Source organism: Schistocerca serialis, chromosome 2 (genome assembly GCF_023864345.2).
Source record: "Schistocerca serialis cubense isolate TAMUIC-IGC-003099 chromosome 2, iqSchSeri2.2, whole genome shotgun sequence".
NCBI lineage: Eukaryota > Metazoa > Arthropoda > Insecta > Orthoptera > Acrididae > Schistocerca > Schistocerca serialis.
In genome coordinates this window covers 1,040,027,621-1,040,044,336 of record NC_064639.1, presented here as the reverse complement: position 1 = coordinate 1,040,044,336, position 16,716 = coordinate 1,040,027,621, and the positions used below count along the sequence as shown (strand labels likewise).

General features: G+C 44.1%; 1 protein-coding gene across 1 annotated transcript in view; it reads left to right on the top strand.

Moving 5' to 3' along the window:
- Positions 1-16,716, top strand: part of LOC126458460 (cAMP-dependent protein kinase catalytic subunit 3-like) — a 284,795-nt gene that overhangs the window by 135,345 nt on the left and 132,734 nt on the right. The gene's annotated exons all lie outside the window — the stretch shown is intronic.

Sequence of the window (16,716 nt, the reverse complement as noted above, 5' to 3'; positions counted from 1 at the left end):
TTGCAACTGGTCGGCTGCTCTTAGTCTGATTTACGTGGAACCGTTGTTGTAGCGCAGCTATGTTTAAAGTACCTGTGTGTTTGTTACTTCGCTAACAGCTACACAACTTGCGACAGAGGGTGCGTGGAGAGCCAATACCGAGCGTGGCAGCGCTGTGGTTAGCACACTGGACGTGCATTCGGGCGGTCGACGGTTCCTGGTTTAGGTTCTCCATGATTTTCCCAAATCGCTTCAGGAAAATGCCGGGATGGTTCCTTTGAAATGGCACGCCCGACTTCCTTCCCTAATCCGATAACACCGATTACCTCGCTGTTTTGTCTCGTCCACCAAATCAACCCCCACACACAGACTCCACTCCAGAGGAGAACCAATGCCTTTATTAATAAAGTTGCAATTTGCATGAAAATGGTGTGAGACGACGCGGCTATTTGGCTACACTTTTGGTAATTTTTCTTATGTCTTGACTACTTTTTCATTTATCCATCAATCTGACGCGTTTCGACTTCGACATTTTCAAAGGCAAAGTACTAACTGTACCCTCAAATAATTCATGCTGCGACCATGAAACTTCGTGCTGTAGGTCCTTCTCTTAATATTCTTTTCAGTGTGACACATTATTCCCAACTGTCGATGACTTCACCGAGACCTGGGGGTTGTTGAATTCTGCATTTTGGTTGTTAAGAAAATGTTCTCTAAATCACCTCGTCGTCATTCTGGAAATGGCTGCCGCTCAGTTTAGCCATCTGAGAAAGTAGGGAGTGGTCACTGGATGCTATATGAAGAGAATGTGTGGGACAGGCAAAATTTGGTAGCCCAAAGGAAGATAATGCGTGACTGTGTGTTTTTCAGAAAGACCTGGGCGTACCGAGAAGCAAAAACACCCCCGTCGAATTGGTTCCCGCGATGTTTCATCTTGATAGCCTCCGTTCTTCATTAGTATACTTGTATCACGGTTGGCGCCTTACGAGCATAACCTGTAAGTACCACACATAGCTAGTCCCAAATAACTGGATCACCATGCCCAATGACAGTTGGCTCTCCGCCTTCTTCCCCGCTTCTGAATAATAGTTTCTACTGCTGGCTTTGCTCCTTCGCCTCGGGGTCATAGTGACTCGTCCAGCACTTGTCCATTGCGGTCACCGGCTAAGGAAGTCATCTAAATAGGCCTCACACAGCTGCAAAACTTCCGCTGCTGCTATTTTTTGACTGCCGTAGTTTACGGACCATAAGACGCACTTTTTTGTTCGACAATTTGGCTCCAAAATCCAGGTGCGTCTTACACTCGAAATTAATATAAAAATGTCTAGTGTTCGATTTAAAGTTCACGCCAGTTATAAAAATGGGCATACGTTCGATGCTGTAGCAAATCTCTATCTGGCAATATTGGGTTCAACTAGAAGCAGCAGTTCACCGATGCGACGAACAGGAGTTGCGGGGAATCACAAGCTTCCTAACACTATCGCCCTCCCGCCACATCACAAACCCAGAACACTGTCAAGCCTGTGATGCGTCTTCGCAGTCTACGGTGCCAGTGAACTTGAAAGGGATTTGGGCTATCGTTAACAGTAAACTGTTTATGTTACTAGCTAGTTTTTAATGGAATAAATAAAAGGCAATCATATGATGCAGAGCAACATGGAAACAGAGCAGCTGAGCGGAATTTCAGCCCTCCACCAACAGAAAAAACCATTAGAGATTGACGGATTAGTAACAAGAACTGAAAAAATGGGGAAGATAAAATGTGTAAATAGAGGACTGAATGCAAAATAGTCAAAACTAGATGATGCCGTATTAAAATGAATTCAAAGACACTGTCAAAATGGCGTTGGAATTAATACAACAATGATTCAGATATACGGTTGTAAACTTTTAGTTTGGCTTTGCAATCTAACAATGAAAAGGGTAAAAATGTTATTAAAATGCTTAAAGAAAGTGCGTCTTGTAGCCCGTAACGTCTCGTCGTCCGTAAAATACGCTAGATGTGAGCAGCCTCGGAACCCAGCCGTTGACCTTTCTCATGTTCAAAATTGTGCAAGATGTTGAACTACTGACGGATAACTGATTTTCACTTGAACCATTGTGCCTCGATTGTGATATTCCGGTTTTGAGCTTCAAGACATCTACTTCCCTTGCGGTTCTTCGCAGAGAGATGGCTGTCGCATCGTTCTTCGCCATTCAGACGTGTTCCATAACACTGGAAGCGTCTGCGCCATTTCACCACGGTCATACAACAGTGCATTCTTGCTGTGCGCATCCTGGGAATGGTGGTTATCGCTGAAACAACCGGTTTTCGATTACACCGGTTTTTTTTAATCTCCAGTTTAACCCGACTGCTAAAACAACTCAAAAATCGCTTTCTTAAATTAAAGAGTTTAGATCTTTTAATGCTATTATTCAGCGATAAGCGTAGACATTGAACAGAGACTAAAAATTTCTAAGACTTCTTTAGACTTTTGCACTATTTGTTCCAAGATACACAGCATTAAAATATCAAATGAGAAAGGTAAATTAAAGAAAACTTATCCCCATCACTGCCGGATTGAAAAGTAAGCAGGAGGTCAACAGTATAAAAAATTCACCAGTATCCTTCTAATGGTGCTCATTTTTCAAATATATGCTCAAAGATGATGTTATAATCGAGAATCATACCACTATCTGCGAATTACGAGTAGTCAAGACTAAAGGGTGGAAACTGGGGTTTGAGGACTATTATTTGTCGTGTTAAGTTGTACATTTCCAAGGGCTACAAAAAGATAGACATGTTATATACATACAAGCAGCATCCTGCTTCTTCGTATGTTTATGGTAAACTAAGAATGAATTGTTAAGCTTTTATTTTGTTTCTGTTGCTATAACTTCCTTTCTCTTTCATTATTTAATAGAAGTGGCAGAAAAATAAGTTTTCGTGTAGAATTTGTAGATTCCTTTTCTGTAATTATTTAGAGTGGAAAAACTCGTTTATTAGTCAAATGTATCTTTTTACTGGGAATTTGAGTGCAACTAATTTTTGACAAAACCAAAAATGCTCTTTCAAAAAATATAGACGAACAATTTTGTTAGTACACAAAATATTAGGTTGGTGCTTAAGTTCGTAGCGTCGTCGTTTTGAATATTGGTATTCCGAGTGGTACGGGTTTATTTATCGATTGTCATTTTTTATTTGCAGTACACTGTTGCCATTGGATTTCACTAATTGTCATTTTGATATAGTGACTGCAGCTGCGTAGTCTATAGAATGGAATGGCAAGTGGAGAAATCGGAACATTTCCTATATATTCTTCTGTTTGAGGTCAGTAGAGGGGTTGACAGCAGCGGAGGCAGCCAGAAAAATGTGCGCCGTTGTTGGGGACAATACCGTTGGACAGAGGACGGCAAGAAGCGGGATCATGTCGACGTTTAGTGACTCTCCACCTTCAGAAAAGGCCTACGGAGTTTTTGAATTAATGCGTTTAAACGATCTTCATCAGTGATCCACTTCAGTGTACTCGAGAACTGGCAAATGCGATGAAATGTGATCATTCCACCATCGTGCGACATTTACATGCAGTGCGACAGGTTCAAAAATCGGGTATGTGTGTACCGCATACTCTAAGTCAAAATCATAAAACTCAGCGTGTTGCTATATGTGCAGATACTTGCTCGTCATGAGTTAGCTCGTGAACAATACCGACCATTCCTACCCTGAGGAATAAAAAGGAACGGGTGAGCGCAAACTAAGCAGTAACTCCAGGTACAAAGACCTCCGCGCATCCCCAACAGATAATGTTATGCATCTGGTGGAACATCGACGGCGTTGTGTACTACGAATTGCTTCTCCGAGGTGTAACAATCACCGCTGACATTTATGGTCAACAGCTGAAACGCCTTGCAGACAAGACTCCAAGAACAATGTCCAGGAAGAATGCTTAAAGTGACGCTACTCCACGATAACGCCGCGTCGCATTGCGCTAGACTGACAAACACTATATAGGAGTTGGGTTGGGAAGTCATTCTGCACCCATCTTATTGACCTGATGTTGCATCCACAGATTTTCACCTTTCCCTCTCCTTGACGACAACATTCAAGGAATTTCCTTTCCGGATGAAAATGCGCTTCGAAGTGCGGCGAGTGCTTCACCTCAAAAGCAAGTGACTTCTACAGTCGCGGGATCAAAATGTTACCCCTGCCTTGGCAGACACTTGTACGATTTTATGGAGAGTATATTATTGATGACTAAAGTGTCTGTTACGCGTACCTGTCGTGTTTTATAAACCTACGGAGAAACGCTAAGAACTTGTGCACCAACCTAATACACCATTTACCAGTAACAATTAAATGACAGTAATTACGGTATCAGTAATGAATTAATCCATTGCCCACTATTAATGTTCAATGTGGTCATAAATATTCTTTCTACGATGTGCTGATCTGTAACTTTACTCGTTTCATCTCCATACAAAGACGATACTGATCTTCCAGAAGCCGCAAAATTTCGTACTAAACTCATTTAAAAAAATTTTGTTTAAGGACTTAAAATTTTGCTACGGCGAATCGATGCATCGGTTATACCCGGTTATTAATAAAAAAAATTAAAATGGCTGTGTCTGTATGACTGAATCCAAGCACTGAAAAACAGCTGTTAATCAGAACTAAAACACCGATATCGGTTCTAACTGTTCGGTTTTTACCATCCCTATTTCGTGAGTAAGAACTTCTGTAGGATTATGTTCATTAAGGCTTAAACATAGATGTGGGCTGAATTTTTCAAAATACATGTGAGAACACTCTCGGTTTTATAATATAATCGAAGTATGGTAATAGTAGTGTAGGTAAGCATGAGGAGGAGGAAAACGCTTACAGAAAGAAAAATTAAAAGTTAAGGTTTTCTAGATTTTATAGATTTTCTGTTGAGAAGTCTACTACTTTGAGAGTGTTTCCATGAGCGTGTGGTTCGGCTTACTGACGTAATGAAATGGCGCAGTGGTCAAGGCAGAAGAACGTCCTTGAGAGAAGCAACTTTCAGTTGCCTGTTACGAAACTTTAATTAGGTTTCCTGCTGCTTCCTTATATTAACGAAGCTGAATAATACAGGTATGATTCAATAACATTGCGGCCTTGAACAAGTAAAATTTGTGCTCCATCTCTAACGATATTACTGTCGACCGAGTTGTAAACGTGACATTCCTACCTTCATTGATAGTGCTGGGGACATCTAATCCAAAAAATGAAATGCATCCTCGTCTAGACCATTTCTGATACGCAATCTCTTATACAGTGACTACGCAGTTCTCTAGTGACAACAAATTAACGTTACTTTCTTGTTCTAGGTACGTGGTTACAAAATGCTGATTCAGACGATGCCAGTGAGTGAGTACATACTACAAAATTATTTAAGTAATGAAATGTTGTAAGCGGTGCACCCTATGTAGAATATAACAAATTTACTTGGGTTTTATTGACGACTTCGAGGAATTTTAAGGTAAAGAAAATGCCTAGATCTGTCATCACTTCACAAAATAATTTGTCACCCCTATGTACCCTTAGTTATGCAATTTTTTCTCCAACTGCCACATCCTATCGTAAAACTTACATGTGTGTATCAGTGGTTATTTCGATGTAATGCTAAACTCACATTCCTACATTCCAGTAAAGATAATAACAACACGATCATTCGACAATTGGATTTTCCCCTCCCTACCACCTTCAGAGAGGGTGAGAGCCCGACACCACCTTGGCTCCAGGCTCCGGTTCATATTTATCTCGACCTCAGCTCGCTCCCGAAGGAGGGTACTCCGGCTGCAGTGTATTGCTCACGGTTTGTCGAACTTCGTGCTCGACTTGCCGGTCACACCTTCATTTACACCGATGGCTCCAAAACTGACGATGGTGTCGGCTGTGCCTTTGTCGTCGGGGCCGCCACCTTTAAATACCGGCTCCTCCACCAGTGTTCCAGCTTTACGGCCGAGCTTTTTGCTCTCCATCAGGCCGTTCAGTATGCCCGCCGCCACCGCCATTCATCGTATGTACTCTGCTCTGATTCACTCAGTGCTCTTCAGAGCCTTGGAGCTCCCTATCCGGTCCATCCCATGGTGCAACGGATCCAGCAGTCCGTCCATTCTTTCGCTGATGATGGCTCTCCTGTCAGCTTTCTGTGGGTTCTCGGACATGTAGGAGTGCCTGGGAATGAGGCTGCTGATGCTGCAGCCAAGGCTGCAGTCCTCCTGTCTCGGCCAGCCTCCCATTGTGTCCCGTCATCTGATGTTAGTAGGGTTGTTTGTAAGAGGCTTGTGTCGTTGTGGTGGAATACTTGGTCATCCCTTCAAGGAAACAAGCTCCGAGCATTAAAACCGTTCCCAACTGCTTGGACAACCTCCTCCCGACCATCTCGGCGAGAAGAGGTCCTTCTGACCAGGTTGCGGATTGGGCATTGCCGGTTTAGCCACCGCTACCTGCTCTCCGGTGACCCAGCCCCGCAGTGCCCTTGTGGTCAGGCATTAACAGTGCGCCATGTTTTATTGTCGTGTCCCCGCTTTAGTCAATCTCGTGTTGTCCTGTCCCTGCCATCTAGTTTACCGGATATTTTAACTAATGACGCTCGAGCAGCCGCTCGTGTTCTTCCTTTTATAACTTTGACTGGCTTGTCCAAAGACATCTAACTCTTTTACTTATTTTATCTGCATCTTTGTAAGGACTTTCTGGTGTCCCCCCTCCCTCCCCTTGAGTTTTACTAGATTCTATGTGGTCTAACAATTGTGACTGGGCGCAAATGACCTCAGTAGTTCAGCGCTCTTAAACCCCAACAAAAAACAACACGATCATGGCAGTATGCAACGTAAGTCATCAAAATGTTCAAATGTGTGTTAAATCTTATGGGACTTAACTGCTAAGGCCATCAGTCCCTAAGCTTACACACTAGTTAACGTAAATTATCCTAAGGACAAACACACACACCCATGCCCGAGGGAGGACTCGAACCTCCGACGGGATCAGCCGTAAGTCATCTGCACAGCTGTCGGAAAATGATACAAACTGAAGGAGCGGTACTAGGTTAAGATTTGTCGTCGTCGCCGTCGCTTCTGATAATAGAGGCGGAGCGCTTGTTCAAAATATTGAAGAATATGTATAAAAATCAGCTACGGCATTTAAGAATTATCTCGACAGCATATCTAAATGATTTGGGAAAAAACAGGAAATCTAAATAAAGATAGCTGGACAGAGTTTTTAGTCTGCTGCTCGAAGAGGAGTCGCTGAGCTGGCGCGCGTTGGTTGAGCCACTGTTGCAAGAACGGAGTTAGTCTCCGTCCAAACACGCAAATTTAAAAGTGTTCAGTAAAGAATGGTCGTAACGCTTTTTACGGTCAGACTTTCTCACGTTAGAAGTTAAACTTACGATATTGTATTAGCTTTGTGTATTAGAAACAGGCCGTGCTAGTTTCATTTTTGGCACTCAAGGTTCGGGCCTGAGAGATGCGGGCAAGCTGGGACTTGTTCAGTATCGTCTATGCCACAGTGGAGCTCACGAACGATGAACAACGTGCGGTTTGAAATTCTGCTCTAGTCTCATCAAATCTTCAACTAAGGCCTACACAGTGTTTCAGGAGGCCAGTGGAGAGCCTGTTCTTTCGATTAGCACAGCTCCAAAATGATATGTTTTGAGAGGAAACAGTCCATTTCAAAGAAAGGTGGATCCGGCCCACTAGTTACTGCTCTTACAGAAGAAAACATTTATACAGCTGCTGCGACTGTGAGAGAGGCTCGACTAACAATCTTAAAAAAACACTTTCTGAAATATTTAAAATTTAATTGGGTGCCACCCACCGTTTGGTGACAGGAAATTTACACGAGACGTGTTTGTGTACGATGGGTTCCAAGACTTCTGATTCCAAAACAAACGGACTTCCGCGTACAGGCGTGCAAGAAGTTGAAGTGGATATTGGAGGAAGATCTGGAGTTTCTTTCAAAGGTGATAACTCAGCCATATTTTCTTGATCCCGAGGGCAAGATCGAAGCTCAGGATGGAATTCCCTTCATTATCAACCCCTAAAAAAAAGCGAGTGGTTGCTTCCGCTATGAAAGTTATGGTCATCTCATTTTTTGTGGAATGGTTTATCAGCATGTTGTTCAAAAAATGGTTCAAATGGCTATGAGCACTATGGGACTTAACATCTGAGGTCATCTGTCCCCTAGAACTTAGAACTACTTAAACCTAACTAACCTAAGGACATCACACACATCCATGCCCGAGGCAGGATTCGAACCTGCGACCGTAGTGGTCACGCGGTTCCAGACTGAAGCGCCTAGAACCGCTCGGCCACTCTGGCCGGCGAGCATGTTGTATCTGCACACAAGTCAGTAACTATACAATACAACGGGGAAGTTTTTATCTGGCGCAAAAGACCACTTATCCGTGAAACAGGCTGGATCCTGCACCGCGATAATGCACGGCCCATAATGCAAATGTTATTAATGAGTATCTAGCAAAAATCAATGTGAAGTGCACCTCCCACCCTCCCTATAGTCTGGAATTAGTCCCGTGTGATTTTTTTTTCTGTTCCTTAACCTGTAGAAATACCTTTGTGCATGATCAAAAGCAGGAGTGAAGACTGTGGAGGCGATTCCGAAAGACGTCTCCCCCCCCCCCCAAAAAAAAGTATTGTAGCATCTATGTTGTTCCGATGGACGGTGTAAAGTTTCTTCGAATTTGCTTGCATGCACTGGGACTCGAACCTCGCAATAATCGGGAAATCCGGATTAGCGTCCTGGTCCGGCACAAATTTTCATTATCATTCCATTATACAGCTCATAATTGTCCATATTCGCAACAGCGTATACATTTCATGTATTTCAAAAAATGGTACCCAGCGTGTCCTTGGAGACTGGACTAGTGCATCGCATCCAAAGGAGACAATTTTGAGGCGGACTATCGAAATTGAGGGTGAGTAGAGATACGTTGTCAGAAAGAATTGTGATCATTTTTTATTGAACGGTTCCCGTAGGGAAACCGCGGGAAACCTACAAAGATTAATGCGGAAGCGGGATGGTTCCATTAAAGATGAGAAGTCAGTTTTATTCTTATCGTAGTCCTATCCGATCTTACGTTTCTCTGACGGCTTCGTCAAAGATTTTACCCTGTACGTTATGTTTTCGAAGTGCAAATAAAATATCTTCAACAGATTATTGACCTCCGATGTTTAGGTTTGAATATGTAACTTGCCACTGTGTTCCAAGATGACATTTATATTTCCCCGATGTGAAGAGGATTTGCCTTTTGAACATGTACACGTTTGTGGGTCGCTATTTTCGAGGCGCTGTGTGTGTTTATCAAATTTGCATGCCACGTATCGCTGAAAAAAAGACAGCTTCACGCGTCTGCTCCGAAAATAAGTTACATAATGTACCCACATGTATTCTGGAGTAGTTGACAAGTACAGAATCACGCTGTGGATGCTGTTTACCCTCAGCTGACAGTACTGGAAATGTACTGCACGCGGATGGAGAAATGTGATAAAAATACTGCAGTCTGCTAACACAATGGTAATGTTTGAGTTTGTTCCTTCTGCATCTAAATGTCCGAAATTTAGGCGCGTAATATTTGTATCCATACCTGTTATCATGGTTAACCTTTGTGCAAATGGGAGCATTTCTGTACGTAAACATATCCATCAAGATGTAACCATGCCTTCTCAGACCAAAACCAATCACTTTTTTTCTGTCTGGCGTTACAAATAACATGGACCTCTAGCACTCAGCTTCACATTTTCCATTGACTTCACGCAAACTCGCTAGAAGAACGAATTCTAGAAGGATGTTCCTTTAAAAAGTTATGTAATGCCGTGTGGTCGCAACTAACGAATAGATCAGACTAGTTGGATGACCGTCACAGACTTTGTAGGTCTCTGGGAATGTTACAGCTTGCATATCGATCAACTTTTTGATTTGGAACTGTTGTCGGGTATCCGTATGAGTGTCGTGGTACAGATGGTGCGATATTTCGGCATGCTGACCTGTTGCCAATCTCCTGGTGACTCTTGTCACTCCTGCCATCCGGATATCGTACAGCTGCGTCGTAGACTTGTTTTGATGCATCCTTAACATACTGTTCTTTGAAGGCATTCGTAGCGTCGAAATAAGTGGCCAATGTAATTTGGAACCCCTTTCTCCCATAACGTTGCGGTACTATTTTTAACATCTGATTATTTACCTGTTTATGTATTGCATACTTAAAAAGCTATGACTTTGCACTCTTAAAGAGACCGTTCATTTTACAGTTTCGTTCTATAGTTACGTAAGTTATTCCGAGTTCCAAATTTAAGTAGTATTTAGTAGTGATATTTTTTAAACATATTACGAAAAGGAACAGAACTGGTGATGAATAACCAAGACAATTCCGCAAGTTATAAATCGTAAATTAGTTAAATAAAGATGGAAGGCATTAATAGCAAATAATTCAAGAGGGTAAAACAGAAGACAGTACGACAAAATATGGATAATCTTCCCAGCAATTCGAACTGGAGATGGAGACCTTGGAACATCCATCTCTAGTAATGTCGATTAGCAAGCCCATATTGTAATTTAGCGACTCTCCACAACGACAGCGATTTTCCGGGTGGCTAGGATTCTCGCTCCACTCACAGATGGCGTGCAAGGGTAGTAATTTATGTGGTCTTCCTGTATTACAGTTAATTGCTGTTAGTCCTCTTATTTGACCTTATTCTATGTTAGCATTAGTGTATATTACTCACATGGATGAATATTTTTCTGTTTTATTGCCGCGTCATCTTTAAACGGCTTCCTCTGTCGTCGTTGTCAGGACTTACATCGTAATAACAGACCTTGTGCTATGTTTGTGTTTAGCTGGCCGAATTGTCACGGACATGTCATGAAGACAGGAAACTTCTTTATGATGCTACAGCTTGTCGATGCCTATGATGGAAGATCACTAGTAGCGATGTTGATCTGCAAATGGATGACACAGCTAATTTCTGTTCCTTTCATAATGAGGCGCACACTTCCATACCCGACATGCTACTGTCCCTGTTAAACCTGTTGTTGCCGAACACAGCCTCATCGATAAAGATACGATTATGTTGGATGAAACTGAAATCTTATTCTGTTTACCCTCTTAACGGGATTCTGTCATCAAAGCAGCCGTTCAGATGAGAATGTGCAACAACTTTAATGGGAATGCGGCAATACCCTCAGTAGAGCCTGGAATTGACAGAAAGGCACCAGAAAAACAGCGAGATCAACGTCGCCACCAATCTTCCTCCTTTATAGAAATCGACATAATTTCTGACAGCACGTGCAAGTTTCTGACTTCAACGTCTAAATGACATAATTCGGCCAACTAAAAAAGGAAATACACAGCCTGTTACTAAGAGATAACTCCTGCTGCTGACGACAGAATTCGTTGAAAACTTGAGTTTAGCAACCAATGCAACACGGAAAGAAATCCTAGAAACATTTACCCATAAATCTTGCAGTGAGAAACTACGTTGTCATGTATTTATACGACATAGAGAGCGGAAGGAAAGGGAAAGGATGGGTAGGAATTCGTGACTTTCTGCTGCACAGGGCATTGTGGTAATGCAATAGCGAAAGTTGAAAATTTTTTTCAGACCGGGACTCGTGCATGTCAGAGAACAGACGCCACACAAAGATGTACATTTCTGTTAGAGCGCGATGGCTACTTGACGGTTGAGTGCGGATGCACTAACATCGTCCGAACTCATACGGGAATCAATAATTTGCAAGTAGAAGGTTAGTGGACAAGGGCTGCTGCGTGCAGCGTGCGGTAATTTTGAAATTTGAAGCCGTCAGGGACCTCGTCCGGATGGCCGAAGCGGTCTCCGGCACGGTAGCTCAGCGTGTTCGGTGAGAGGGTTAGCTGCCCTCTAAATAAAAAAAATGGAGGGAATGGATTGTCGATGAACGTGAACGGGTGTCATGGGACATCCGCCCCGAACAAATGCAACGAACAACATCGAACAAAAAGTAATTTTAAAAAGGCGGTTAAAGCAATCACTCTTGATACGCGATAAGACCGGTTCAAGTCGCGGTTCACTACAAATTTTCAGCTTTCGTCAGTGCTTTACCTCAAAGCCCTGTGCGGCTGGAAGTCACGAATTCCCAATCATCTATTCCCTTCCTTTCGCCATCCTGTATTCCATATAAATGTTTGTAACAGCCGCATCATTAAGAGTAGTGTGTCTGCTCGGGGACTGGGTGTTTGCGTTGTCCTCATCATTAATCATCATCCGTTCATCCGTGACAATGACTTACAGGACTGTGTAAACATTGGGACTTTGTATGGGCACTGATGACCGCGCAGTTGCGCGCCCACAAAGCAAACATCATCGAGTGGTGTACGTTCTGTCGGACGTGTACCACAGAGCAGCCGCGTCTTAAATGTATAGTGTTCTCATATATTATTCAAAATTTTTACATGGATATTTGAGTACAATAACCAGTCATGATCTGTATTTACATTATGTGCTTTTGACGTAACCTAGTGGCAACAGGATAGTCGCGATCTGTTATATGTAAAACGTACGTGTGATGAGTGAGAGGCCTGTGATTGTTCGTATTATCCTGTTTTCATATGTTTACACGGTGCCAGTGTCTGCTTTGTGCCATTCGGATTTCTCATAAGAGTTATTTCATAATACAGTGTTTGTCTGCACTCTTCATGTACTGCCGTTGATAATTTGCCAGCAAGTTGACTTGAAGTCAATCCATTTGGCCGTTAAAATTGCTACACCACAAAGATGATGTACTACAGACGCGAAATTTAACCGACAGGAAGAAGATGCTGCGATATGCAAATGATTAGCTTTTCAGAGCATTCGCACAAGGTTGGCGCCGGTGGCGACACCTACAACGTGCTGACATGAGGAAAGTTTCCAACCGATTTCTCATACACAATCAGCAGTTTACCGGCGTTGCCTTATGAAACGTTGTTGTTATGCCTCGTGTAAGGAGGAGAAATGCGTACCATCACGTTTTCCACTTTGATAAAGGTCGGATTGTAGCCTATCGCGATTGCGGTTTATCGTATCACGACATTCCTGCTCGCGGTCAAATGACTATTAGCAGAATATGGAATCGGTGGGTTCAGGAGGGTAATACGGAACGCCGTGCTGGATCCCAAGGGCCTCGTATCACTAGCAGTTGAAGTGACAATCATCTTATCCGCATGGCTGTAACGGATAGTGCAGCCACGTCTCGATGCCTGAGTCAACAGATGGGGACGTTTGCAAGACAACAACCATCTGCACGAACAGTTCGACGACGTTTGGAGCAGCACTGACTATCATCTCGGAGACCGTGGCTGTGGTTATCCTTGACGCTGCATCACAGACAGGAGCGCCTGCGATGGTGTACTCAACGACGAACCTGGGTGCACGAATCGCAAAATGTCATTTTTTCGGATGAATGGAGGTTCTGTTTGCAGCATCTTGATAGTCGAATCCGTGTTGAGCGACATCGCGGTGAACGCACATTGGAAACGTGTATTCGTCATCGCCATACTGGCGTATCACCCGGAGTAATGGTATGAGGTGCAATTTGTTACACGTCTCGGTCACTTCTTGTTCGCATTGACGGCGCTTTGAATAGTGGACGTTACATTTCAGATGTGTTACGCCCCGTGGCTGTACCCTTCATTCGGTTCCTGTGAAACCGTACATTTCAGCAGGATAATGCACGACCGCATGTTGCAGGTCCTGTACGGGCCTTTCTGGATACAGAAAATGTTCGACTGCTGCCCTGGCCAGCACATTCTCCAGATCTCTCACCAATTGAAAACGTCTGGTCAATGGTGGCCGAGCAACTGGCTCGTCACAATACGCCAGTCACTGCTCTTGATGAACTGTGGTATCATGTTGAAGGTGCATGGGCAGCTGTACCTCAACACACTATCCAAGCTCTGTTTGACTCAATACCCAGGCGTATCAAGGCCGTTATTACGGCCAGAGGTGGTTGTTCTGGGTAGTGATTTCTCAGGATCTATGCACCCAACTTGCGTGGAAATATAATCACATGTCAGTTGTAGTATAATATATTTGTCCAATGAATACCCGTTTATCATCTGCATTTCTTCTTGGTGTAGCAATTTTCATGGCCAGTAGTGTATTATTTGAACGCCCTGTAGTTCAGACCACCCGTGGACAGAGGTCGCTCTCCCGCTAGGTTTGTGTGCCAGACGGCGGGAAGTGGTCGCACAGCGATCCGCCGGCCGTGTGTTCTTCCAGTCCGTTCCGTTTCCGCGCAGCCCACGGCGCACATGTGCCCGGCAGCAGCCCCGGCGTGAAAGCTGCTAGAAAGCGGCAGCTATCGGCAGTCGGCGCTTACACACACGCGCGCGCATCCGAGCCCAGCCCAGCCCAGCGACGGCCGCCGCAAACAAGTCCCGGCGCAGGCAGAGGACTCACACGCACGTGCCTGGGAACAGGGCTATCTCGTCACTATCGCAGTCTCTCCAACAGCCGGTAGCCGCCTGCAGGCAGTTATCGTAGTAGGCCACTGTCGAAGTAACACGGTGGTGGAGAACAAATAAGTTGAAGGTATCGGAGACTAGGGGATTGTTGTGCACAACTAAGTACGCTGGAAAAAGTAGTAACGACAGGAGACATGCCGCTAATAACGTGCAACACCGCCTGTAGGCTTGATAAAGACTTCATTCGGGGAGTATGAGATATTGAAAGTTTGTAAGGCATGCTACACACACATACAAATGGCGGTAGTATCACGTGTACAAGATACAAAAAGGCCAGTGCGTTGGCTGACATGTCAGTTGTACTCATTTGATTCATGTGAAAAGCTCTCCAACCTAATTACAGCCGCACGATGGGAATTAAGATTTTGAACGCGGAATGGTAGTTGGAGCTAGACGCATGAGAAATTCCATTTCGGATATCGTTAGAGAACTCAATATTTCGAGATGCACAGTGCCAGGTGCGTGCCGAGAACATCGAATTTCAGGCATTACCTTTCGTCACGGACAAGGCAGTGACTGACTGTCTTCACTCAACGACCGAGTGCAGCGGCGTTTGCGTAGAGTCGTCAGTACTCACAGACAAGCAACAATCCTTGAAATAACCGCAGAAATGAATGTGGAGCATAGGACAAAAGTCTCCATTAGGACAGTGCGGCGAAATTTGGCGTTAAAGGGCTGTGGCAGCGGACGACCGATTCGAGTGCCTTAGCTAACTACATGGCATCGCCTGCAGCTCCTGTTTTGGGCTCATGACCATATCGGTTAGATCCTAGACGACTGGAAAACCGTGGCGTGGTCTGATGAGTTATTATTTCAGTTGGTAAGAGCTGATGGCAGTGTTAGTGTGGCGTAGACCCCCACGAAGCCGTGTCAAGGAGGCACTATGCAAGCTGGTTATGGCGCCGTAATGGTGTGGGCTCTTGTTTTCATGGAATGGACTCGGTCCTTTGATCCAATTGAACCGATCATCGACTAGAAATGGCTATGTTCGGCTACTTGGAGGCCATCTGCAGCCATTCATTGACTTCATGTTCCCAGACAACGAAGGAATTTTTGTTGTTGACAGTGCAGATTGTCACCAGGCCACAGCTGTTCGCAATTGGTTTGAAGAACATTCTAGACACTCCAGTGAATGCTTTGGTCACCCGTCAGACATTTATGGGCTATTATCGAGAAGTTAGTTTCTGCACGAAATCCTACACTGACAACACTTCTGCAAACATGGACGGCTACAGAGGCGGTATGGCTCAGTAGTTCTGCAGGGACTTCCAACGACTTGTTGAGTCCATGTCAACGTCGGTTTGCTGCACTGCGCCGGGCATAACGCGATCCAACACCACAATAGTATGTATCCCTTGACTTTTTCACCGTCAGTGTGTGTAGAGTTGAACTCATTCACCGATCGTTAGATGCAGTAGAGCTGCCAAATTGCAGGCGTTTCGTTGGCTAGGTTTCACCTACTGTTCCAAGTAGCTCCAGACATTTCCTGTTGGAGTAAGAGCGAGTGATTAGTGAGCCAATCAAGCTGCAGTAAGATGACCGGCTATTCGTCAAACCAGCAACTTACTGCGTGCAGCCCATCGAAACGGCTGTCGTCATCTAGCATCTAGCAAGACGGGAGTATCCACAGCATACACGTTATGAAGGTCTAAAAGGTAGGGCAACATATGGTCAGTAATAATTTTGGAATAAACGTCACATGTTCACGATAACCTGAATCAGTGGGCCCGAGTTATGGGAGGAGAAACAACCACAAAACGTCACAGAACGAACCCCGTCCGTGCACTCGACGTTTTGTAGCATTCTCAGAGAGACAGAATGTAACTCGTCGAACCGTATCACACTCCTCCCAATCAGTTCCTGTTCATTTTATCTGTTGTTTGGTTCATTGATGACGGGAGATTTATGCACAGCTGCTAGAATAGACTTTTAAGAAATACTCCAAATGACCATTGCACACAGTTCCTTGTGCTTGTAAACTAGCATGATACGGACATGCATTCACTGGCGGCAGCAATCCTTGATCGTTTAAGATCACTGAATAGGCGCGACACTAGTACCTAGTACATGTCGGGTACGATCTCTTTCTACAACCACTGCTCTTAACGCCATGTTGCGTTGCTACGAGTGGTGAACCGTTCCTTGTAAACACATTTCACGGCCCACATAGCCACACCAACAAATTAAGCAATTTCATTTGCGCCATCCGGTGACGTATCCACGTCGACCCAACTTACGG